We start from the raw sequence: 27,567 nt of genomic DNA on the forward strand, positions 1-27,567 counted from the left end.
CAATTGTGTTACTCTTATTCGGTAAAAGTTGTGTCTGTACTGTCACAAAATTAGAATGAATGAACATCAGGGTTTATTGTTTGTACGTTATAAACCGACTTATTTTCACGGATACTTAATTTTTTGCTTTTACCGTTTTCACGCCAAATTCATGCAAGGCGATGTAACATCACTGTGAAGATTTTTAAATTATTTTATTTGACTAAAGAAGGAAAGACCTAATTTTAACGTCAAGACTAATATTCGAATAATTTTTCTTTTATCGAAAAGTGGCGAAATACATTGCGAACAAATTACATTTGGTTTACAGTAAATGATTTACAAATTCCATGAATATATATTTACTATTATATGTTATATTTGATAAAGGATACCGACCATGGAAGACCCTCAAGTTTGTTAAAAAAACAACCCACCTCATCATCATTATGGTAAACCCACAACAGTCCTCATTATACATTTCATGCATTCATTAACGCAAAGAAAAATATCAATTATAGCGTATTTATTTATGAATTGGTTTAAAATATAGTTCGAATCTGAGACATATAATTGTATTTGAATTTACAAGTCTATATCAATTATATGTTAAATATCTTATTCACAATATATAGGATAGTTAAGGGTCATGGTTTTGGGAATTTAATATACTATTTTGAAAGCAATTATGCAGAATTGCCAAGTGATATAGTAAATAAAATAAATGAGAAAATATTCATATTTCAACATTAAACATTATGAAGTGTAACAAAATGAAAGAATTAAATTTAAGTACCTGCAATTCAGTTGTAGACAAACAGCCATTAACATAATACATTTACAAGATCATGTAATATTTCCCACTGTTAAAAATACCACAGTAAAACTTAATGTGATTTGTAATACATTTGTAATACTGTATAATGTTAGATACATAATTGTAGTGTTCATTATCATGTTCTGTATTTGACTTTATTGTGTTATAAATTAATTATCTTACTTACTAAATATTTTGTCAACGTCGTCATTGCCCTCATTGAATAACATGCGCACTCACACCACATTATATTATATGGCGGCTCCAGGATGTTTATCGTACAAGTAAGTTGATATCAATTAGTGTAAGGTGAATTGAAGTTGAAAAGGCTACGTCTTGCAAAGTTTGTACAAAATTTCACAATTTCGTCTTGCAAAGGTAATAACAAAAAATAAAATAACTTCTTTCTCAATTAACTTTCGTTTATAAGCCAATCATTCCTGTCGTTAAAACGACAGAACATTATAGGTTTCTGGTAAATGCACATATCACACACAATTCAATATTTATATATCAAATGGACAATGCAATACTAGTTTCGAATCTTTAGTTATATTTTTGCTATCTGGGTGTGAAACGCTTTTAATATTGCTTATTTTCTCAGACAAAACTTCGATTTCGATTTATATACCAAATATCACATATTGCACTGTGATCCTATCATTAGGAAAGAGGGCGAGTAACTTAACATATCCAATGTTTTGACAAATGTTGAGGACTTTGAATTTTAGACACCTTAGCCAACAGTTAAGCAATCTTAACAAGGTATGTCATGGCAAGCTTTTAGGTGAACAATTAACTCAATTTATGATAATTCACGTTAACAGGTTAAATGACATATTTTGATAGGCTAATACGAGGGTGTTAATTTACTCTATCACATCGCTGAGCGGGAGACAATACCTGTGAATGTCACCCTTTCGTTTATACCAATGAAAATTCAATAATTTGAAAGACAATGAATCAATTTACATCCAGCTATTAAAGACAAAGCATAAGACCTACAGTTTGGCTCAGAGTCTGTTATTTGAAGGTTAAAATAAAACAAAGAAATAACCCATATTGCTTCACTCCTGTTGATGTTTCGAATACCCGTAACACGTTATGTACGTGACGTAATAGACAATACTTTCAAATAAATTTCATCTGTAAAAGCTAAGACTATAATGGTAGGAAAATCAGTATAATAAATTAAATAACACATAGCTGAGGGGGTGATAGAGCGATTGGTACTCCTCGAAAAATCATTGTCAAGTTAAGCTTGGCTTTGCTATGATGACAATGTTTTTTTCGGGGTAACAATCTGCTCCCCTCCCAGCTTTAAATGCAGTTGTCAAGGGTAGTATTCAATGTTCATTCCAATGAAAGTATCCTTGGATATGCCATAAGATATGTCTCAGTAATAGCTATAAAACCAGATTCAACCCATCATTTTTTTAAGTGTCAAGTACCAAGTCAGGAATATGGCAGGTTTTATCAAATAGTCAGTTTCTATGTATGTTGGTGTTTGATTTTGTTGCAGTTTACTGATTTCCGTTCTGACTTATAGATGATGTATTTCTCTCATTTTCAGTTTGTTACCGGATTTTGTTTTCGTAATCGATATATCATTTTAAAACAGCAGTATACTACTTTTGTCTGAATAATTTTTTTATTTAGGTAATCGTTCAAGGATGTAAAAAAAAAATACCCAAAGGCAGTTTAGTCTTCTTTTTACGATTTGTCTAGGACCGTTAGATGAGACAAACAAAGCAGATTTATTTTTATTCAAAGTAATGAAAATCTGTGAAGAATAAATAGTAATATAGTTTTCAGCATATATGTGCAAATTTTTGAGAAGGCGGAAACTTTATAACTTGGAAAATTGAACATTTTAAGTGGGGGCCTTCGTGTTTTTCAGTCTTTTTTTCTTTTATTTTGATACGGGTTTTATGTTTTATAAGTTAAAACATTAGTGCGAGCCGAATGCACTTTGCGGCTGTGGGAATAATCTATAAACAGTGAATGTAAAATATCGCAGAGTGAGACCAAGATATTACTATCAAGCGATGGCGAAAACTATTTCTATAGAGCTTTATATTTTCTGTATTGAGATAGAATATCTGGATGCTTCATACTTTGTATGTAATAGCCTTTTGTTTTGAAGTTTGCGTCTGTCATATGTTATTTGGTCTTGACCTATTATAAATGATTAGATTCAGCGACTGGTTGAACAAAGTTATAGTTTTATTTGGCATGTGTTTATGTATAGAAAAATCACGTGAAGATATTCATGTATCTAAACATATGTTCGTATTCGGCAGCTACGGCTTTCCTTAAAAAAGTATCTGTAGCAAAACCGCGCATGTCTATTAGATAATGTGTAACTTGTGCGCACAAGTTGTATTTGTTTTGCATGGCACTTCAGGGCTTCTGTAGGGAAAGGGAGTCGCTTCTTTTGAAAAAATAATATTAATGCACAATAATTTTTTAACGTTATGTAATTTGATTCATTATTTCATTTGTCATAAACTAATAAAACTGATCAATGAATTTCATACAACAAAGAAATGGATTAACAATCTGAAACAATGATTACAAGTGTATGTCAACTATATATGATTTTCTTATTTACGATATCGTAGATTTAAATGTAAAAGGCTAATTTTGGAAATCAATAAGCCATTTGGTGAGAAATTGTTACACTTATTTTAAAACAGGAATACCAGTTTGCGATCTGATACGATCCTTGACGAAGAGACGTCATCCTTTTAAATAATCGAATAAGTTAAAAAAAACGAATCAAATGTTAAACATTGAGAAGAAATGTTTACAAATGTTCAAAATTAGATTTTTTTTGTGTTTAGCAAGTTTAACAACTTGAAAGTAATGTCATGGCAATTGTTAGGGGATAGTAATAAGTTGAATATATTTTGTTGGTGTATTCTATATATTCCTTTCTTGAATAATATTACATGAATTTAACTTATTATGTAAAAGTCTTTATATGATTAGTTCAGTTTAAGAGGAGTCACGAACGCATAGAGTTATTGAGAAGTTTTGACTGCGTCAATCATTGCCTATTGACTTCAAAAGCGTACCCTCGTTATATGTTTTATTTTTATTTTCATATTTTGGTCTATTTTTATCTTTTATTTCAATAAATGAGTTTGATTTATCAAATAATGAGTATTTCGTTATCTCTATCCTAAACACTGAAAATAATTGAATGATTGATTGCTTAACGTCCAGTTTCCGCTGAAAATAAGATTGTTCAATACCACGAAAAGTAACTAGTGCGTCTGCATATCCGCACCCTTCTTTATTTTATCAATAGTTGATTTTATCAAAATATGAAGAATTAATTTTATGAAATGTACTTATTACCTGGTCACATAACAAAATAAAGGAACTTGCATGAATTCATATACAAATCCTGTTTTTACACAATTATTATATTTTTGCATAACCTATAGCTAAGAGTTTTGTGTATAGTATAAGTGGACATGAACTGATTTAAATTAATATATAAATGCAAGACAGAAATTGTAAATTTGCATTAAATTTTAATTTGTATTTTTTTCTAACTTTGAGTTATACATTAAAAAAAAAGATGTAACTGAAAACGAAATACGACAGCGTAACACGTATACAATAAAACTTATGACAGAAGAAGGTCACACTACAGGTTCAAAAAATATCAGCAGTTTCTGAAACGCATTTTTAACTCATGGTAAACGCTCACAAGTGCAGTTGACTATGGTAGGATCCAAGGTTCATTGCAATATATCCTAGGAAGTGTCATAAGTTTGTATAAAGACATTATTTAGGATGGTATAGGGATTTGTCTCAATCATGTCTGAAGTTGTAAAACAAAACAATCTTAACACAATCCGAACTGAGACCAGCATGTTAGAATAACCCTACATATTTAAAAAAAAAAACAAAAAAAAAAATCCCAAAAAATTGCAATATGTATTATAACTTTGGGATATCGCATGATTTTTTTAAATAATTGATTACACAACAAAAAGTATTTATGAGATATTGATACATTTTTGTAAATACATGATTTTATGCATGGACTTAAAATAATCAACTAAACTAACTTGTCACAAAAACTTTTGCGATTTGAACTAGTTTTGTCCTTATGTCTGTCTTTTTAATTATATTACATGTATTGAATCAGCATGAATACGAAAAATGTCAAAATTTATTTGGTACCAACATTCAAATTTCTGCTGGCTTTCAAATGTGAAAAAGTATGATATTGAGAGGAAGAACGTTCAACCACTATCGTTTAATCAGTCGTGTCATTAAAACCACTCACTGCGTCTGTCTAATATACACAATGTTTCATATTCAGACTTCATTTTTAATTATCCAGGTGTAATATGCACGAATGTTTGCCACTGGTGCTGAACATTAATTTATCACATTTTGCTTTGAAATAAATGTATTTTTCAGGCAAAAGTTTCCCGTTTTAAAAGGTTGATATTTTCGAATATCTACTATTGGTCTTAATGCAAACATTATTTAAAATGTGATGGAAATGGCACAAGATCCGTCATTTGACCTAGCAAGTTCATTTTGAACTTTTGAACTTTCTACAAAGTACTAGAATTGTTTGTCTGAAAAGTCTATATTTGCATTAAATTATCCCAAAAATTCTATTGTCTCTGTCTGTATTAGCACCAATTGATTATGTATGATCCTTTACATCTAGGTCTGAATCGGAGTTTGACATAACATCACAGTTCGCAGAACAGTATGAATATAAAAATCTTCGGCATCTTAACCTGACATAGGAATAAGAAATACAAAGACTATTCAAAGACATTTTTTAGTTCTAAGAAATTTTCGTTGACACGACTCCTGAATTATGTAAAGGGTTTTGATCTATTTCCATAAAATTTTCGCAGATGACTGACTTGAAATTTTATTAATCCAGATGCTAAGTTATACTTTCCGCAAGTGTTAATCATTTGTTTATATGTGCGTTTTACACTGTTAGGTAATATCTTCTGATAAGGGTTTTACGAAAGAACCGTGTATTTATTGCCTTTCATTTTCTTTAACCCTTGTTGGTCAGATTTTTCGGAAATATTTCTAAATCGGTATGGCACGGTATTATAAGTGAAACACATACGCTAACCTCTGTAATCTTTTAACATAGGTGATACAGTAAAGTAATTAGAATTTGCTTATTCAATAAGTAGAAATACTGATATAGTTTAGAGCTATACGCCTCATATCAACGGACTTTCCTTGCATGTTATCCAAAGCGAATGAAGATCTGCGGCCTACGAGTAATAGATTAAATCAATGTAACAATTAATCAAACATAACGTACTTAAATCTAATTACTAGGATAGTTTATGGTGAAGAATAAAATCGGCCTTACCGTCTTATGTGGCTATGTTATTAAAATAGATTAGGTTTACAGAAAAGCTTTTATTGGTGCTTTCAATCTTTAAAATTTTTGGACAGCTTTTAGCAACTAAAGAACGATTGACACTCAGAAACCTCCAGTTTTATGGAATTCAATTATGCTAGAACCCTACTGGTATAAAGAGAGTCCCCGAATCGGATATACTATCAATTGTATGTATTCAACTCTTTGAAAAAGACATTTTCTTATGCATTTCGCAAAAGGTCCATGATCTAATTCTGTTTGTTTAAATCTCATTTACTGATAACAAATACAGATTTGATTATAAGACGGATTGTATTCAAGTTTCAAGAACTTAAACAAAACAGTATCTCAAGGTTTTCTAGCTTAACGAAAATACTAGTTTTACACTCAGGGTTTAACCCCATTTGTTTATCTTCGATTTTATCAAACCCTTGCTCTAAGTCTAGAGATTCTATTGCTATCACTGTGTCTGTCCAATAATTCAACCAAATGTATTTTCTTCACAGATTTCACAAAAAGTATATTTAGACAGTAAAGTGACAAGAAGAGCTTTTGTCATATATCTATATCCTGTTTTCTAATATTTAAATTTTCAATATTTTGAAATAACTAAGAAATATTTGTCACACTTTTCCCGAACATATTTACTCCATATTTTGCTCAACAATGATAATGTGTAATATGTGTGGAAGTATCTAACCACGAAGAGAGTGTTTTGACAGCTACATCCTCTATTCTGTGTACATTCTTGTTTAAATTATAATCATCAATGACCTAGTTAGACATTTGAGGTGATTTTGTAATATAATTTGAAATAATGAATAATATAAAATAAAATAAGGAGATGTGGTATAACAAGCAATAAGTGCTAAAGAAGGTACAAACAAACTTGCAAGCCAAATATCACCAGCCAAGTAGCAAGTACTTCGGTCCTGGCATGAAAATACGGATATTTTGTGTGAATAAAAATTTGCTGTTACAAAATATTAGAAATTATTATAAATCAAGGAATGTATCTTCCTCATGCAAAGCTCTGATTCCTTTCACGGATTTCGCTATACTTTTTGGACCTTTTGAATTATAGCTCTTCATCTTTTATGTACGCTTTGGATTTCAAATATTTTGGCCACGAGCATCACTGAAGAGACATGTATTGTCGAAATGCACAGCTGGTGCCAAAAAATTGGTACCGTTAATTTTATTACTACCACTGGGTCGATGCCTCTGCTGGTGGACTTTGAATATTAGAAATTATTATAAATAAAGGAATGTTTCTCCCTCATGCTCAAATATTTTGGCCACCAGCATCACTGAAGAGACATGTTTTGTCGAAATGCGCATCTAGTCCAAGAAAATTTGTACCGTTAATTGTATTATCTCTATATACGAAGATAGTTAAGGAGATGTTTTCCATATCTTCTTGCTATAGCAAAAAAATATTTGACTTCTCTATCGTTTCACGCAACAAACATTTGATTTTAATTTCACATGTAAATATGTTTTTAATGAGCACCATATTGAATTTAACAAATTAGTACTTGCGTGATGGGTCTTAGCCCCTTTGCATTTCAAAGATGTAGATGTAGATGTTTCCATGAATATTTCATATTTATGAATCAAAGAAAGTCAAAAGAATAAGTCCATCTTTATTTAAAAAAATAACGAAAAAGAACCAAAGAAGTAGGTCCAGTTTTTTTGCCCCAAAATATAGCAGTTTTACAAAATTATTAAAATGAAAACTTGTAGTTATTTATTTAAAAGTAGAATGCTTCTGCTACATACATTTGGTCTGTTTTTGACATTACAATGCACATATATTGGGTATTAGCATCATTAAGTAAAGCTAAATTACTGAAATCTCCACAATTTTAGCATTTTTGTTAACTTTTAGACGGTTTCCTTCTTAAATGAGAGTGGACGCATTTGTGTTCATTCTTAATAATGAAATGAAAGTTGTATATTCTGATAATAAATAACATATATAAAGATTTAGGATAAACAAGGATGCGGCCACTTCAATTTTTGATAAAAAAACCCATCTAAAAAGTGTTATTTGTTTTGTATATTTGATAGATTTTTCATATTTATGCTTGAATCGGGGGAAAGAATAACTCATACTTTAAAAAGTCCACTTTGAATTAAACAACAAAATGTTTGGTAATAACACCACAAATATTCATGATTATGTTTATTGACAATCGATTTATAACGAGAAAAGGACGTGTTTCAACAGAATATCGATGTTACTAAGGAGATCAACTGTGTCCTTTTTGTATTCACATAAGACACAATTCAAATAGCAGATCTACAAGGAATTGAAAAAAAGTTAACATTATCGTTTTACAAAACGTTACACTGCATAGATGAAGTCCTCTCATAAATAAATCTAAGTTTTGTGACTATCTTGCATGTATCTATCTTATTGAACTATAACTAAAGGATGTCACATGTACAGTTCAGCCTTACTTCTTTTTAACAATTCCAAATGAAAGTCGGATGAAAACAAAAGTTTATCACAAATTATATGTTTTCACCTCTCATATAATTAACTTTCCGTTTCTATGTAGCGCATATTTGTAAAGTATACATTTCTAAGCTGAACCGTTTTTGATAGTTTATGTGTTAAATAATTTATTTTTTGGTTGAGAGTAGATGCTAACAAAGAAACTATTGAACCAAAGGTTTCAAACAGTAACGTTTAAGTCATCCATACTTTAAGGTGTCACATTTCACAATTGAATGATGAAATTATGCTGATATGAAAACTGTTCCTATGATCTTAATATTAATTTAAAATGATTGGTTACTGATCCCTTTGACTCGACATTTTAACTTTAACCTTGAAGCAACTGCTTGTTATGTAACCCTGAACCTCAACTACGGATAGGTGTCAACTGTACCAACAAACTCGTCATTGTTTGCCAGACTTGGACGACATAATTGACTGAGAAATATCAACAAATTTGTACTTACCAGGAGAAGCGTGAATAGTGTCACACGAGGAACAGGGTATATTCACCATAGCGGCGTACCTGAGATCACCCCTGGGTTTTGATAGAGTAGATCAGTCTCAAATTATCTTTGTATTCTCGATGATTGAAAGTTAGTCACACTTAACCGTAATCAGAAAAAATCATAACTCCCAGCAGAAAATAATAATTGTGACCATAAATATTCCTTAGTTATTTACAAATAGTCTGATACACTTTATTGAAGAAAAATTTCTTAACTTGAGAAAGATGGTTAATCTGCTCATCTTCTGGCATTGTGATCCAAATCTGTTATAAAGGTAAACATGATTGTTAGTTTGTTACATTGTCATGAATACTGGGTTTCAAAGTAAATTATATCATTTTGTTTTACTTTCAGCGGAACTTCAAGGAGTAAGAAAATGGGCTAACACAGCGTAATGAGCTGCATATATAGGCTGTACATACTCATATTTATATTCTTATCACAAGTAGACAAATCATCATCAAGTAAGTTGAATAAAGCAGTATATAATAATTCTATGAAGCAACACGTGCTCATAAAAAAACGACTGATTCGTTTTGTTTCCTAGTTTTAAAGATCGCCTTTAATTGAAATCTGGTTTTGGTATTATACAAATATAGCCTAAGTATGGTGTCCATACAAGGATATATTGACATCAAAGTAGTATATAGACTGAGGACGAAGTATATTACTAATTTCCGACCATATTTGTATTAAAATCGTTATTTGCTTTTGTTTAAAATTTATGGATTTCATATTGTCTCCCTGTCAAAAACAACATATTAGTTGTTATTTCATTTCTTTTGTTTGTTTGTTTGAAATATCATGAAATTCATTATATGACGTCATAAAGTATATCGTGCAATATGCTTTTTGCTATTCACCGTTTTCTCTCTACCTTCAAAAATATTGTGTAACATGTTACTATCCTTGAACGAATAAAATGTGTAAAAATATATAAATTAATAACACAAAGTAATATTCCTTGAACATCACTGAAGTGACACCAATTGTCGAACTAAAATGTGCATCATTTATGCGGAAAATGCAATACATATGTACAATGCTGGTATACTGTTTTATGTTCTAATTCACTTGTTCAAACGAACATAAAGTATTTATGTGCACATCGCTATTTATTTTCTAAAACCATCTTCAAACCCAAACTGTATACTATATATTTTGTAATAAAATAAAGAAACACATTTCTGATTTTGTCCAGCACGGCGACCATGTCCATTTTATTAAACATTTATTTATACAAACTAAATCATCATTAATTTTCATTGTCCACCAAAATCTTGGATTCACTGAATGCAAATGCGTGACGTCGACTAAATAAAAAAAATCATGGTACACTGTCCTTACAGAATATCTAAAAATAAACAAATATCATAATTAATACACAATCATCCAATTGATCTCTGAACTACATAACAATTCTACACTACTGTAAATATATCTACACTGTAGTAGTAATCAAAGTAGTGGTCACCGCCTTACCTCGATAACTGAAAAACGTGCTCCTTTACTTATATACTACCCGCGAAATCTAAACCGGTTCTTACAATAGGTACTTCGCGTCTAAAAATAACTACGCGTAGAGCACATAAATATATTTATGTTCTAATTCACTTGTTCAAACGAACATAAAGTATTTATGTGCACATCGCTACTTATTTTCTAAAACCTTCTTCAAACCCAAACTGTATACTATATATTATGTAATAAAATAAAAAAACACATTTCTGATTTTGTCCAGCACGGTGACCATGTCGATGCACAAAGAAAGCAGTGTTTATAAACCAAGATTTTTTGTAACAGATAAACGCTTTTTCATATCTTCCGACACATAACCATCTTTTGCCAAGTCTGATTTCCAGCGGCCGTGTATCTTAAAAAGTCCATCTGATACACCGTTTCTAGCTGCCATGGTAGCACCACCTGAACGAAAGCTATGTAAGCCGACATCTTTTTCGGAACATCCGGTACTATGAAGAGCCTCTTTTATCACTTCTCTTGCTCGTGTATATGATAATTTCTCATTCTTAGAGCGTAACATAAATACATTGGATTTTCTATAAAATGTTAATGACCTGAAAATGTACATATCAGAATTCATCTCTATTTTAGGTTCCGTCAAATAAGACTTCAAAATATTTACAGGACACAGAGGACTATCTAATTTAGCAATATAAACATTCTTTCCTTTTCTATAACAATCAGTTTTACTCTTTTCTATAAAAATATCTGCATATTTGACAGTAAAAGAAATATGTTTGGCCTTAATATTACATAGTTCATTATATCTGAAAAAAAAACCCAGTGTAAGCTAAATCACACATGCACAATAAACGCAAATCTTTAAGTGATCTCGACTTCTTGTTATAAAATTTAAAAAGTTTTTTCATAATCTCTGGATTCACTGGTGTCTTTTTCTGAATCGGTCTAGATAACAAACGTTTAGATGCATCAATTATACTTCTTACAAAGTCTGAATCACAAGGATTCTTTACACCTGCTATATGATGTGCCCACTTAATATCGTAAAATGCGGCCTCAACAACACTGTAATGACTACTGTTATCTATTAGATGTTGCAAATACAAACTGACATGTAATTCATTACACGGAAGTATCGAAGTTATCTCTGAATATTTTCGTGTCCATAATACAAATCTTTTGAAATACCCTATGTACTTTGATACTGTAGTTTTAGCCCTTGAATCTAGTGCTGTTGATGAAAGTCTTTGAAAAAGCGTTTTCAACTGTGGATGAGAAATTATGTGACTCTGTTTCCAAAAACCAGTTGTAAAACTTTTCTGTTATAAAAGAAAATTACGGAAATAGTTATCCTAAAACAGTAATAATAAAATAAATCTATATTTACCTTCTAAATTCCTAATCCATTTAGTCGGTCCAGTGACCTTAAATGCGTAGTCCAACTACTACACTACTCTTGGTCCAGTGACCATAACAATTAATATGTCCGTTGACAAATATAACACAATAAACTAGTGCAAGTCCAGTGACGTTCCTATGCCGAATCAATAACAGTCCAGTGACCATCATTACCAAATAAAAAACTGTTGTTCAGTGACCAATATGGATAATCTGTAAAATATACATATAATATTACATATCTAAAGCATTTAATCTCACTGCTAAAACAGTTCCTTTAAAATCACCTGAGCAAAAATAGAATTTACATTATGTCCAGCAACAAATATTCTATTTGCCTCAAGAAGCTCAAAAACATCTTCAACATATGGTTTATAATGTAAACCTTCCTCAAACAGTAACGGCCAAAACGGCGATGAGAACCACTTTGGAACTATTAGAGTTCCAACAGCTCTACATTTGACTAAATGATGAATGACTTTAGCTGCTAGTGCTACTGGCGGTACTAACCAGTTATTTTCTTCATGCCAGTTACATGTATATGAATCTATACTTTCCGAACCCGGATTCCAATATAAAGAATTAAATCTAAGCAGTTTTCTATTTTCCATATTGGCAAACCTGTCAATGGAATGAGGACCCCATAAATTATCAACAAACTCAAAAAATTCATATGAAGCCCCCCAATCGTCGATATCAACGATTCGACTTAGATAATCTACTCTCTCGTTTTCTTCTCGTGGAATTCATTTTACGTTTATAGAAATACAATTCACAATACAAGTATTAAAAATTGAAAGAGTCAAGTTTTGAAGTTCTAATATCTTGCTACCTTTTTCAATAACGCTCACTGAATTCTGGTTGTCAGTATAAACAACCACCGAACTGTTGCATACTAACTGTGCAAATGATACTAAGCACAGCTCGATTGCTTTTACCTCTCTCCACGTGGAGCTTTTGACTTTTTCTAAATTCGACCAGGATTTATACATTACATGCGTTGCTTTTGTATAAAACCTCCTGCACCTACATCGCTAGCATCACTAAAAATACTAACCTCATTTGCCTTTGGTAATAAAGATACAGGCATTAGCAATTGCACATTGTTTTTCCAAAACATGAATTCAAAAATTAAATCACTATTGAAGTTAATGTCCATGCACTGATCTCGTTCGTTTATCACAGCAAATGTAGCTCTTGTCATTATTTGAGTAACATTGCCGATTGCTTGAGTGAGAGATATAACCTTGCAACAGATTTTTGCAAGCGTTCTAATTTTAACTTTACAAGGATTACTTAAAGCAATGCCTATGTGCATTCTTGCAAATCCAATATTTTGGACTCGGGAATTTGCAACACACATTTTCGTAAATCCCATATAAACCCCAACCATTTCAATGAATAAGAAGGGGACCAGATACTCTTCTCCCTGTTTGGAACAAAACCCGACATAATTAAATCTGATTTAACAATGTCTGCATGTAATTTACATACCTCACTATCATCAGCTAGTCCTAATCCGTCGTCTAAATAAACGACAATTTTAATACCCTTTCTCCGCCAGTGCGCTACTAATGAATGTAATACCGTTGTAAATACATGACCACTCGATTTCAATCCAAAAGGTAAAACTGTAAATACATAACATTTTCCAACCCCTTCAAACTTCCACGAGAAACCTAAATACTTCTGATGTGGAGCAAATATATCAATATGGTAATAACCTGCCTTTAAATCAAAAAGAAATCCAACAAATTTGTTTGTAATATATTGTTTAGCAACTTTCACATCTTCGAATTTAACTTTGTTTACTAACACCATATTGTTTACGTGTATCAAACCTAGTTCAAGTCTATGTTTACCTTTTGTGCTAATTGCTACGATCATCGGGTTCACAACGTGCGGTCTGTTCGATACCTCTTTAACTAAACCGCCTTTGAGTAAATCTAAAAAAGCTTCATGCACAAAAATACTATTTTTTAAAGCAGACCTATTATTTTTCAAAAATACAGAAGAAGGCTCTTTTAAGGAGGCTCGAGGGTATAAAAGTTTCAGAAAAAATTAAACATTTGTTTTTCAATACAAATTTTATTTGTTACCTTTTGTAGTTGTTACTTTATCATATGGTACAAAAATCATTCAAAACAATCAATTCGTGTTGGCCCCAGATGACTTTTAAAATGTATACATCATTGAAAAAGTTCCAAATTATCTCCCTTTGGTGGAAAAATGCCATTTTTTGGCTTTAAAATTTAAATATCTTTTTCAACTCATCGGTGACCTGTATTTTTTAATATAATTTCCATATAAGCTGTACTTAAACTAAATTATTGTAAAATTTGAGCGATTTCTGTAATAAATTTCTTTTTTTTATTTCGATATTAACTTTATTTCTCCTATTACTTCAACAGAAAAACCCCACTTTTACAAAAATGTATGCTTCTTTCGAAGGCAGATTATGAGCGCAAATGAACGGTGACCCCACTTTTTTATTTTATTTTTCTATTAACTTTAAGATAAAGTTCATTTATAAAAAAATATAGAGAAATCCTATATAAATGATTTAGTACCGCGAACCCCCTTAAAAAGGGAATTTTATAACGATTATATTATAAACAAAATCTGTTGTACAAATCTTAACCCAAAAATTTAATGAAGCACTTAATCTGCCTTTTACATTTATATCAGAAACATCTTTTTCATATTCAAAGTAAGTGTCAGGATTAAATTGTTCATGTACCTGAAAAATATCTTGATTGTTTTCGTTAAGAAGGAGGTGCTCTGGGTACTCTGTTCTCCTTTGTGCTCTCGCCCAATGCCCGTAGAATCCACACTTATAACAGACGTCGGAAGGTTTTGCTGGGCTCTGCTGGCCTTGGGCTCCGCCGGCAGATGCCCCTGCACGAAAGGGCTGGAATTGTAAACCATTACCGCCAGAATTTCCACCACCGTGTGCCTGTTGATACGACGAACCAGCCGCTTCTGCGGGTCTTTTTCTACCATGCTGTTGTTTTTCCGTCTTAGCTGCCTTGAGTTTCTTCACTGCCCTGCTGTCCGCGGCCCTAATGCGTTTCTCATCTTCCGAATCACTCGCTAGCTCATCAGATAAGTATTCACTAACCGTCTGCCAACCCCCTTTGGACTTATCCGCGATCCTGATATGCTTATTGCGTTTGTTCAGCAGCTCTTTTGAATCTTCTAGGTACGAAATGGCTTTATTCGGGCGTTTCTTCTCAATGCAGGATATAGCTGAATCTAAATTGTCCAGCACATCTACGTTAAGGTCAAACTGGACCTTGTTACCTTTGAATTTAAAGTTGTTTTCCGACTTCTTTACCTTTTTCGCTAAACTATGGGTCGAATCGTTTAAATTCTTCTCGAGTCCGGCGATTTTGTTGTTCATGTAGGTTTTCATTAGTGACAAAAGATCAGCATTTGACACTTCTTCTCCCACCGTATCTTCAACTATATCTTCATCCATATCTTCATTAGGATTCTTTTCGTTGTCGGACATGTCTACACTGTAGTAGTAATCAACGTAGTGGTCACCGCCTAACCTCGATAACTGAAAAACGTGCTCCTTTACTTATATACTACCCGCGAAATCTAAACCGGTTCTTACAATAGGTACTACGCGTCTAAAAATAACTACGCGTAGAGCACATAAATATATTGACATGAGGAGGATCCCTGTCAAATATCGTAGTACCTCGATAATAGTATGAAAATTTAGATAGTGTTTACTTAAAGAAGGAAGGTATAATAAGGTCACCATTGTTTATTTGTATCACAAATTTGTATTTGGGCATCCGACTTTTTGAATTAATTGCAACACTCCCTAATCTGCTAAAATGGATTTATTTAGAGATCCTGTGAAACATTTTAAGACATGAGAACCACAAAAGATAAGAAAAAAAAGTTGTTCTCAGAACAAAATAGATGTTTAACAAAGATAATGATAAAAAAGGCAAATTGATCTATGGGAAAATACACCATCGAAATAAGACGATTTATATATCTGCACCTTTTATCTTCAAATATGTTAATGCCTAATATATGCAATCTCAAACTGCAGTCAAATTTCTAAGGTGCTTATACAATTCTTTCAAATTAGATATTATATACATACATATCTAGTAATTGGTTACTGTGTTTGCCTAGGAGAAAACTACCCGTATATATAATCAGTTGGGGCTGCTGTTTTTTGCAGTTCTGAACACCATAAATTCAAAGATTATTTCATACTGTTTAAATGAGAATATTCCTTACATATTTATAGATATGTCTACTATATTTTTTTTTCTTCCATTTGCATACAATTAACGTTCAGTTTTGTATTTGGTTGTGTTGTATTTTATTTCATTGTTATAAATTAATCATTATGTTAATGGTATGAAATTTGAAACCCACAATGATCCATAATTGGATTGGTAAAAGTATTCTTATTCATGTTTTTATATGTGCATTCAAAAGGGGAACGAATGAAAAAATGAATGTTAAATTGTTGTAGAGGATATCATATCGTTGGAGTTCATGTTAAAAAAAGACACATTGAAACTCATCTGCAAAGTTTGGCATCCAAGTTTGTCGATCAACATTTACAATACTCAGGAAAAGATAATCGCACGATGTCTTACATTTCCTACCAAAAAATGTGACTATTTTGAGAAAAACGGCGAAATAGCTTTCGATGAATATACAAATGAAACCATATTAAAAGTATGGAACCATCCCAGCGTGAATGGCAACTGGACCTGTCGACATGGAGGAAGTAAATATGACTCAGCTGCAAAAATTGGTATTGCCTTAGGTATGTGAATGTTTGTTAGATACTGCTAAAATAACATTGATCACCAATTTTAGTTTATTTGGTTTTCAAGGTAAAAATAACGAATGAAAATGTATACTTTTTAGTACTTTTAATCTGCACACCACAAGTAAAAATGACATATCTTGCTAATACATTTTAATGCAAAGAAAGGACATCTCACACCTAAAAACTAACATTGGGAAAACCCCTACTGGAGGTTATATCGACTACTACATGTAACAGATTTAAAAAACAAAACAATAATATCAACCTATAAGAAAATAGCTATGCCATTTCCATTATTCAGACAACCGAAAAAGGCAATGTCACTAAATTGACTGCACATTTCAAAGAGAGAATCTGAATATTTTGAATATTTAACAGTAAAACATCAAATGAATCCATAATAAAGGAAATGTGATATTGTTCTTGTCACACAGGGGTTTGTACGTTTGACTCTTCGTGTTTCTTTGGTACATAGCACATGGCTCTTTACCTTTAAACATCCTGTCATTATGTTTTTTTCTATTAAAAGGCCATTATCTTAAAGGGGCGCTAGCTGTCAAATTCATGTTCACCGATTTAATTCAAAATCTCATATTTTATGAATAACAAGGTAAAACATTTATAAAAACTAAAATAAATGATTAGACAAGGCAAAAGCATGCAAATAAGTAGCCTCGTTTCGTGTGTATTTCAGTTCAGACGCCATCTAATTAATTATCGAGTTGACCTCTAAAGTCATGCGATGACTATATACGCGGTGTAAACATAAAAATGGATATAAATAGATTTAGCAAATACGTGCTGTTCGATTAATCAATGTCTATTTAATTTCATTTTCTAGATGAAAAATAAACGTGTATCATCGTTTTTAACTGTATAAGAATGAGTTTTTGTAGATCGAATAAGTCAATCAAATGATTTAACTTTGTTTAACTTTCAATGTTGAATTCTTTTCGTTTAGATAACTTTACACACACTACACACACAACTCACGTGTTATTCATCTCAACTTAATGGGTTAAATTGAAGTTTACATGAATACATATTCAATGAGGTCGAATTATTCACTTGCAAGTGAATAATTCAAAATCAATGTTTTTTAACTCATTTTGACAAAATCGAACATACTGGCTGCTAAAAGCTAATTATTATTTTACTATTGGCATTTCATTATTGATTGAGCCCCAAAAAAAATATTATATTTTTTATACACCTGGAAACTACTGCCCCTTAAATCTTTCATTTTTGTTGGTGTGCTTTGTTCGTGCTACTTTTTGTATTTCTTTTGTACATTTGACGTAGTGGTTGGGTTGTTATCTGTTTGAAACATTCCCGATTTCCATTCTCAATTTTATCTTAATAAAAATTATATAATCGTAAATTTTATTGTTCTCTTAAAATGTCATTTTTATATTGCTCTATTATAATATTGAAATACTTTGAACAATAAAACTATTATATATCGCTTTCTGTGTGAAGTAACAGTTCAACATAAAACATGTGGAACCTCGCAATGTAGTCATTTGGATTTAAATTACATATGCAAGTAGTAAAACATGTGGTGGTTTAATTTTATGTTTCCTTTTTTTTGTGCTTCTTGTTATATATTTGTTTGTTTTGTTCTCATTGAGATTGTGACACGGTATTAAGGATGCATCCATATTTTGAGAATTTAAAGTCAGTTTTGTTCACACAACGTTATAAACATAATATAATTTGATGCGACTTTCATTCAAGTGAGATATTTAGCGCTATAAAACCAGGTTCAATCCACCATTTTCTACATCAAAAAATGTCTATAACAAGTCATGCATATTGCCTTTATTATTAATTCCTTCGATGTGTTGGAGCTTTTGAATTTGCCTGTTAATTATGATTTATATCTAAAAATTGACTGTGAAGCTCGGTTGAAAACAACAAATTACGACATAACAGATGATTAAAGCTTCTGAATTGTGTTATTTCAATTTTTTAATCAAGAGTTGCAAATGTGAAGTTGAAATCATCACATCGTAAATTTTACGGACGCCATCACGAGTTGCTTGAGCGTTATGTTATATCCGTTATACAGCTGATATCGGATATGCGCCGTAGTTCGTCACAGCAATCCCGTTCCCTTTTAACGAATGTGACTTACTGAATTAGACTACAATACTGGCTTTGTAATACCTTGAGCAACATGACGGAAGGCACATGTATCTGAATTTTTTCGAAGTTTTTGGTGGAGTTTGTGTTGTTTTTGTACCCATATTTGTGATATTTTGTTAACGAACCGTTGATAATATAATGATTTTCGATGCGGCTGTTGTACAAGTGAGAGGTTTGGCGCTATACAACCAGGTTCAATCCACCGTTTTCTACATTTGAGAATGCCTGTACCAAATTAGAGACACAACAGTTGTTGTCCTTTCGTTTAATGTGTTATTGCGATCGTTTGATTTGGGACTTTTTGTTTTGAGTTTTCCTTAAATTTCAGCATTTTTGTTATTTGACGTTTTCCTTGAACATAACTTTCTTAATTTGATAGTTATTGCTGAAAAATACAAAAATCAAATCAGTTGCAAAGTAACTTTTAACTAAGATTTCTAAGAGTGGCAAAGCGTATTGTCAAATACTGAAATGAATTCAGTGTTTTGATTAAAAAGAAATCGAAAAAAAATCAAAACGTTACTGTTCATTATATACTTGACAGTATTGTTTTATGACTGACAATGCATTTTATCAAACACAATAATACGTCTTTGATGAATTTTATATTATTTTTCAGAAAAAATAGACGTATCTCTTGCATGTGTTTCAGCTTTAGTCTTCTGTTTGGTATTAATTGCTATACTCGTTGTTGTGTTAGTTTTTGTCTTTGTTAAACATGTTAAATGTAAGTTTATTATCAGTTTTTGGTGTTTGAAAAAGTGACCTAAATATCATATGAATTTCCATAAACATTTTTTTTTCTCTTTCTGTACAATTAGGTTCATAATTTATAAGTTAAACCAACCTTAGCTTTCCTTCAAAACCAAGACAACAAAACTATATAATCGAATACACTCCATCGTTTTGGTCAGTAGGCAAAAGCAATATAATATAATGTATAAGATCATTTTTTTATCCCCTGTGTACATGTGGTTACAAATACCCGAACAAGCAAAATTTAACCATTTCAGCTTCTCTATTTATAAATGTTCCAGACGGTATGAGAATTTGGACCGTACGCGTACGGTCTGGACCGTATGCGTATATTTTCAAAATACGTATACGGTCGGACGGTACGCGTACGGTCTGACTAATATTAAGAAGTTGGTCACGTTTATCAGATACAAATGTATGTAACAGATCAACTTAACTTATATCTCAAATTAAAGTAAAAAGTTCAATAGTAATTGAAATAAAACAAAATGATGTTATAGCTATTTTCAAAAATCACGCTTATTTAATCTGTTAATCTCCTGTATTTAGCATGTCAGTTATTCATAAATTGAAGCCAAGTATGCTAATTATAATTGAAGTTATCGGAAGTAAACTTAGAGTGGGAGGATAATCGTTTAAGAATATTAAGGAACTTTACAAAAAAAAATTATGTTACTGTAAAAAAAAAAAAAAAAATACGACGTTCTTTGTGGAAGTCACCTTGAGTACCAAAATATAATTCACGGATATACAAATAAGCACATATTTAATTTCAATTGTTCGCTTATTCATTTTTATCCATATACATGTAATAAAAACAAATTGTATAACTAAAAATAATGATTTTGATAAATACTTGTTTGAATTGTTAAAACCCACATGATCCCAAAACATCAGTTGGACCGTGCGCGTACGGTCCAAATACTCATATGGTCTGGAACATAAACAAAGAATCATGAATATGATCACAAGTAGAATAATAGATTTGAAATCCAAAAATCTTATATTTTTATTTTTTTTACTATACTATTGTGTAGTTATTTTTATTTAAATAATACTTGACTGTTTTAACTAATATCAACTAAGCCACATAAGGGAAGATAAATATTATCATGATTATGGTATATAATTTAGAATTTGAAGTTTTATATGTTTTAGAAATTCTATTTTTTATTTGTAGATAGAAAACAAGTTCGTTTCCTTTTTTTCTTTTTAATCTTCCTCTGAAATATGATAAAACCTATCTTCTCATATCTATAACCACAATTCATGTTTTTTTTTTCCGAAAATAATAGTTATTTCTAAAAACAACGGGAGGATCCATACTTTTCCAAAATCTAGAATATTTTCTCCATGATACTAATTGTCTTCTATTCAAATTGTTTTTTGAATTAATGTCAGCTAAATAGTGGTATTTGTACAACTTGTTGCTTTAAAATTACAAAGTGACAAATACTGATTGTTGAATTTTTGAAAAAAAGCATTGTAAAATCTATTTTTTTCTCAAAGAGGAAGAAAATTCCATATTCAGAAATATAAAGTGATTTTAAATCCAAACGAAATATGTAGTTATTAAGTAGTGATACAGCTTCACAGTGATTTGTTTTATGGCAGAAATAAATTCAGATTCCTTGTTTAATTGAATAAATAGTTTACGATTTCGCATGCGTGTAAAATGAATTAAGTTGTCAATGAAACGATTCTTAGAAGAACAGTATACCATTTTAATCGATATATTCTTTTATTAGATGTCAGAAGCAGAGAAAAGACTCAAGCTGACGAGACGGCGTCGTTAGGTTTGTAAAGATAACAATGATAGTTATAACAAATTGCAAGAACACAAATCTATGTTCTCAATTTTTAACTATATTAACGATATCAGTGCACCTTCTGTCTAAAGCCAAAAATGAGGAGTACCCCATACATAAACTGAGCCACCTATATAAATTTAGATAAAATGTATGGCTCTGTTATCAAGACGATATTGAACAGACCAAAATATGGGATTATTTTGAAATCCTATTGTTGTGCCAAACACATCCATGGATTTGATGTACTAGTACTTGTCGAAACCACACGTTTCTTTATTTTTCAATGAAATGCATAACAATATTTTTACTATACTTTACTATACTTACATTTAAGTTAAACAAACGACAGATGAAACTTATCAAACTTATAAAGTTAAATGCGTATCAACAGTAAGCGCGTTTCCTCGCAATAATAAAGTTCCGTCTCGTTAATTTAATGATAGGAGTTCACGTCGTCAATCTTGTTACATAAGACTGATCACAAGTACAAACAATTGATTGATTCTTGTTTGATCAACCATCAATTTCAAATATGACATGAAAATCCCATGCGATCGAGTTGCATCGGGTAAGATGTCTAAGTAGGTCAAGAACGAATAATTTACAATTCACATTTTGACGTCTTTCGAATCAAACAGCCTATACATATCCTTTTGCAAAACTGTAGAGTGTAAAACTGCTGCTTATATTGCAAATTGAATAATTTTAAAACCTAAATCAAATAAATAAATATGACAGATTTGTAATTCGTTTTGTAGGTGTTTTTGTAGATGGTGAAAGTCAATAGAAGAAATGCCTCGTGATGTACACACTACAGAAAATATGTACAATTCATACTTATTTTACCATTACATTTTAAACTGCAATTGTTTTGTTTAAGGGCTAACATGGACAAGGTCATGGATAAATTCTAAAAATGAATAATAATCTTTTATAATGTTTTGTTTGGAACAACAATATTTTGTTTGTAATGGCAAATTTCCTACGTGAAAAATCTTCCAAAATAGAATTTACATGGTGTATATAGTATGGAAGTGTATTAGGGTCATCCTTTTTCTGTAATCATTTTTCAACTTTAAACTTGAAATTTCCAACTTTAATTTTGGAATTATCAATATTAATCGTGACATCATCAACTTTAATCGTGATATTATCAACTTTATTCGTGGAATTATCAACTTTAATCTTTAGACCCTCATTAGTGCGACACTGATATTTCTACTTTCATTAACTTAGTGAATATCTGAATTGAGAACATCGAGACTTTTGTCTCACTGGACTCTCACCATGGCCAAACAGTGCACTTCAGTTTGATATGCTTAATTTTACTTTTTGTTGGTCAATGTTATTGTAAATATCAATGCGCAACAACCTATTCTGCAATATAAGAATAAATGCATGAACATGAAATGCATACACAACAACAATTAGGTATTTAAATTTTAACATTAACATAGAGTAGAGTCACGTCGAATTTGTTTGATAGGGGTTTACTATTTTTGACTTAGAAATGAGCATTCTCAACAATTGATACCTCTTTTTATGCATAGATATATACATGGAATGACCTTTACTTATATACATTATTTAAATTTTCAGGGACTTTATTTTTATGTGTCATCTTAAAGTCAATGAATGATTCAAAGAACACAATTCCACTTAGATATAAGGTTTTCAATAACATAGTTGTATAATATATGTAGAACAAACCTCAAATAAATACAAAGTTGTGATGGAACCATGCATTTCAAAATAGAATGTCTAAAAGACCTCTCAAAATTTTTATCCATATGTTTGGCATACCACTCAAAAAGGATATTACAGCCTCTTGGATACTACGCTACGTAGGCTACGTAGAGCTGTATATAAAATAAGACTATAGAACAAAAAAAAATGATTTCTTACAGATCTAACATTGTTGAGCTGATGTTTTGACGAATAATATAGACAGAATATATTGTCAGCCTTATTTCACCATCACAGCTGGTGATCAAATTGTAGAGTAGTCACTGGTTCAGACTTTCTTATAATATAAGACTATAGTTACACTTCTTTTACATTTTACCCAAAAAAATAAGACTCGAAGTTAAATATAATTCAAGATAAAATGTAAAGTTTTCAAGAGTAGATTATTATTATTTCAAGATTAGATTATGATTATTTCAAGATTAGATAATGATTATTTCAAGATTAGATTATGATTATTTCAAGATAAGATTATGATTATTTCAAGATTAAAATTGATAATTACAAGATAAAACTAGGACATACAAAGAACATAGTGTGAAATTCCAAAAAATAAAGTTGATAATTTCAAGATTTAAGTTGATCATTGGATAAGTAACGTTGAATATTAAAAAAAAAGTTAATAAGTCCAAAATAAGAGTTGCCTTTTTGCTTTTTTGAAGAATAAAGTTGTAAATTCCAAGAAAAAAGGTTGATAATGCCGAGATCAAAATTGATTATTTGGAAATAAAGTTGTGTATAAAAAAAAAAGGTTAATAATGCCAAGATCAAAATTGATTCTTTGAAAATTCAGTTGGCTATTCCAAGAATACAATTGACAATTCCAACATTTTTTAAGTTTAAGTCAACAATTTGAAAAAATGAATAAACATCATGGCCCTAATATGCTTCCGTAATATAGACATGCCTCTTTTATGTCTTTCAATTTCATTGTTGAGAAAACTGAAAACATCATAATCTGAACATAGAAAATGTATCACAAGTTGAAACAAATATTTCAACATATTGTGATTCAATTCTATGTAATTTCAGAGATGTTAATACTAAACTGACCAATAAAACAAATTTTGGATCTTCATTCTACTTGTTGGTTACAAACGAAATATGAGCCGTTATGCCTAGATTTATAAGGAGTAAGCTGCAATAATGCAAAATGTTACATAAAACAAACTAATTCTCAAATACATACCAATTAAATATGACAAGTGATAATATGGAATGTCATATAAATGAACATACCACATCGCTTTCTGTACATTTTAATAACTCGGTGGATATAAAGAAATTATTTCACCGTTTGTGGTTTATATATTTTTACAATGTCACTAAAATTGTAAGCTTGTGGATACTTATATCAACAATACCTTTTTCATTCATCAATGAACAAATAACAAACAAACAACTCTGATTGGCTGCTGATCGTATGTAAACGAAGACGATAAAGAAATGTGGTATGTTCTTTTAAACTGAAACAGCAATTTTAATCTGATTCAAACATTAAAGATCAAGGAATAAATGTGAAAGACAGATTCAGTCGTTCAGGTTTGATTCACCATTTTCTTTATTAAAAATGTCTGTATCAAGCATATGTTGGATTAAACATAGTTTGTTGGGTAGTAAAAGCTCCTACGTATCTGACAGTTGTCTATGCTTCCGTTATATTTACAAAACTATGTGAAGTTCCCTGGACGATTTAAATCCATCAGCAAAGACTGTATGACAAGATTTAGAATTGAATATATACTGAGTGCCAATGAAAACACAACACTTTTGTTTGTAAAAAAAATCTAATAATATTTATTATATCTATATCAGAACTTTGTATAGTTGGTTGAAAATTACTTTTAAGACAATTGTCGACAACTTTGCGGTTGAGTGATGTTTGGAACAAATGCGAAGTAAGGGTTATTTTAAACGGACATAAACCGAGTTCACCGATTTTCAACATATGCACCATTTTCAGGATTTTGTCATTTAAAGCTTGGCTAATGTCATGAATTTTCTTCCCCTTATTGTTAAGAAACTGCAATAAACATCAGAGTGATTGCCTGGAATCTCTGACAACCAGACACATGCAGTTTTGGGCATTATCCAATGAAGCCTTTCACAGCATACAATTACGAGAAGGCTGAAGTTGCAACCTCTACAATAACATAAATCATCCACAAATTCATCCAAAACGGATCATGCGTTCGCCCGATTTTGGTCCGAACGAGCAAATTTTGCATCAGATTTGACATGGTTTAGACGATGAAAACCACAACCAATATTATAAAGTCAGCTTGAGTTTGCTTTGCGGGAAAAGTGGAATAACATTTCTCGGTATCACATAAAACGTCCGGGATGATCAATTCCACGGCGCTGTCGAGATTGTGCTTCACCACGGGGTTGTAACATCTTTTGTTAGGAATGTGTGTTGATGATTCGACATTGGATATTTCGTTTACCTATTGCGCCCGGAAGAAAACAGTGAAACATTTTTGCTTGATATCGATCTAATGTTAAAATTGATAATTTTCAAGATCAATTTATTTTGAAAGATTATCATTTCCAATATACATTTTATTTCTGAAAAACGAAGTGTTGGGTTTTCATTGGCACTCAGTATACTATCTCAGTATGGAAAATGAAATGAATGATATCATATACTAGTAAGCGTTTTTTAAGACATTTTCCCTAAAATACATTTCTTTGATTTTGATTTTAATATGATATTGGGATTCAAGCGCATACTTATAAGAAAAGTCTTGTGTATACGAAATAAAACCTTAATGTATAATCGAAATTATATGCCCGGTTTCTTTGATGAGTTTTATTTAAACAGAAGTTACTGCCTGACAATACATGTAACTGCACATGACTATATTATCAAAGGCACATTTGAATAAATGGAATTTTAATGCTCTAACATCTAAATTAATGTAAAGAACATAAATTGCTGTTTCAGACTAAAGTTCGTTTAATGTTACTAATGATAACGCTTTTATTTCCGTAACTAACAACAAATAATCAGTTATAATGAGTACTTCGAATATGAATATCGCTATTGAAGAAATAAGAAATCAAGTAATACCTTATTTTTCTTGGTGTAATTCAAGACAGACTAGGTGTAGAAGATGGTCATTTTCCAAAATTCTAAACATTTAATTAACGTAAGATCCTGTTTTTTAGTCAATTGTTTTATTGTCAAACCAATCCTTTTATTTATCATGTTTTCGTTTTTTAAAAAGAAGTATAGATTCCAGCAAAAGTGTTAAGATATTTTTTCACTGGAGACAGTTAAATTCTAATATCAGAAAGTTTGCCTAGCTTTTGTTAATTAATAAAATTTAACTGATAAAATCGTTATACAAAAAAGTTTTTCAAATGATGAATCTTGTTTCAAGACTATACGTTTACTTTGTTGATCCATCTAAAAAATCAGGAACGGAGATTTTATAAACATTAAAGAAATATTAACAATCTTTACTTTGTTAAATCATTATATAGATTGCAGAATGTTACTTATCTTATCTTGTGCATCACTGGAAAGACCAAAATAAAACAAATACGGCAGTAGAATTGAAATGTATAGACAGTTTAACACCCTTTCACAAATACCCGGATTTTCTTACAGCGCCACAAAAATATACAAGCAGCAGTAAATCATTGAATTTTATATTTTGAGTTGAAATGTTTCTAAAAAAGTAACTCTAGTAAAGTTTTTTTTTAATTAAATAAAGGCGGCAGTAGTATACCGATGTTCAAAGCTCATTAATCGATAGAGAATCCGGGTCACAGACCAAAAACGAGGGAAACGCATCAAATATAAGAGGAGAATGACGACATAAAAGTGTTTTCTTAATATCAATATTTTCCCGACATGTGACTAATATCTAATTTGATTAATTATTATACAGTTTCTTTCATGTTGATTGCTTTTTTTCTTGGACATTTTCGTCAACAGTGCAAAACATAATTGATAAGATGTGTTCAATACATTGTTAAACCTTACTAACATCTTTTGTGTGTAATAAAAATTCTCAATCATTAGAGTATTTGCGATTTCTTTTTGTCCGTGCTGTTATAGATCTCTGTACGCTTTTCAACAATGAACAACATTCATACCGTATTGTCATCAATAGAAAGTTCTCAACGAACTTTTAACCTACGAAAAAAAAAAAAAAAAATGAATACAAAATCAACCATCAAATCATAAAAACAC

The 27,567-nt window shown here is 30.9% G+C and overlaps 1 long non-coding RNA gene across 1 annotated transcript; it reads left to right on the forward strand.

Annotated features, from left to right (window-relative positions):
- The first annotated feature begins 1,046 nt into the window (after positions 1 to 1,046).
- On the forward strand, positions 1,047 to 27,406 carry LOC143058989 (uncharacterized). The gene is made up of 6 exons (XR_012973321.1): positions 1,047 to 1,080; positions 9,561 to 9,670; positions 16,597 to 16,896; positions 19,670 to 19,777; positions 21,555 to 21,602; positions 22,376 to 27,406. It is a non-coding gene; the product is annotated as an uncharacterized LOC143058989 (long non-coding RNA).
- The last annotated feature ends 161 nt before the right edge of the window (positions 27,407 to 27,567 follow it).

This window comes from Mytilus galloprovincialis, chromosome 14 (assembly GCF_965363235.1).
Source record: "Mytilus galloprovincialis chromosome 14, xbMytGall1.hap1.1, whole genome shotgun sequence".
In the NCBI taxonomy this organism is placed as follows: domain Eukaryota; kingdom Metazoa; phylum Mollusca; class Bivalvia; order Mytilida; family Mytilidae; genus Mytilus; species Mytilus galloprovincialis.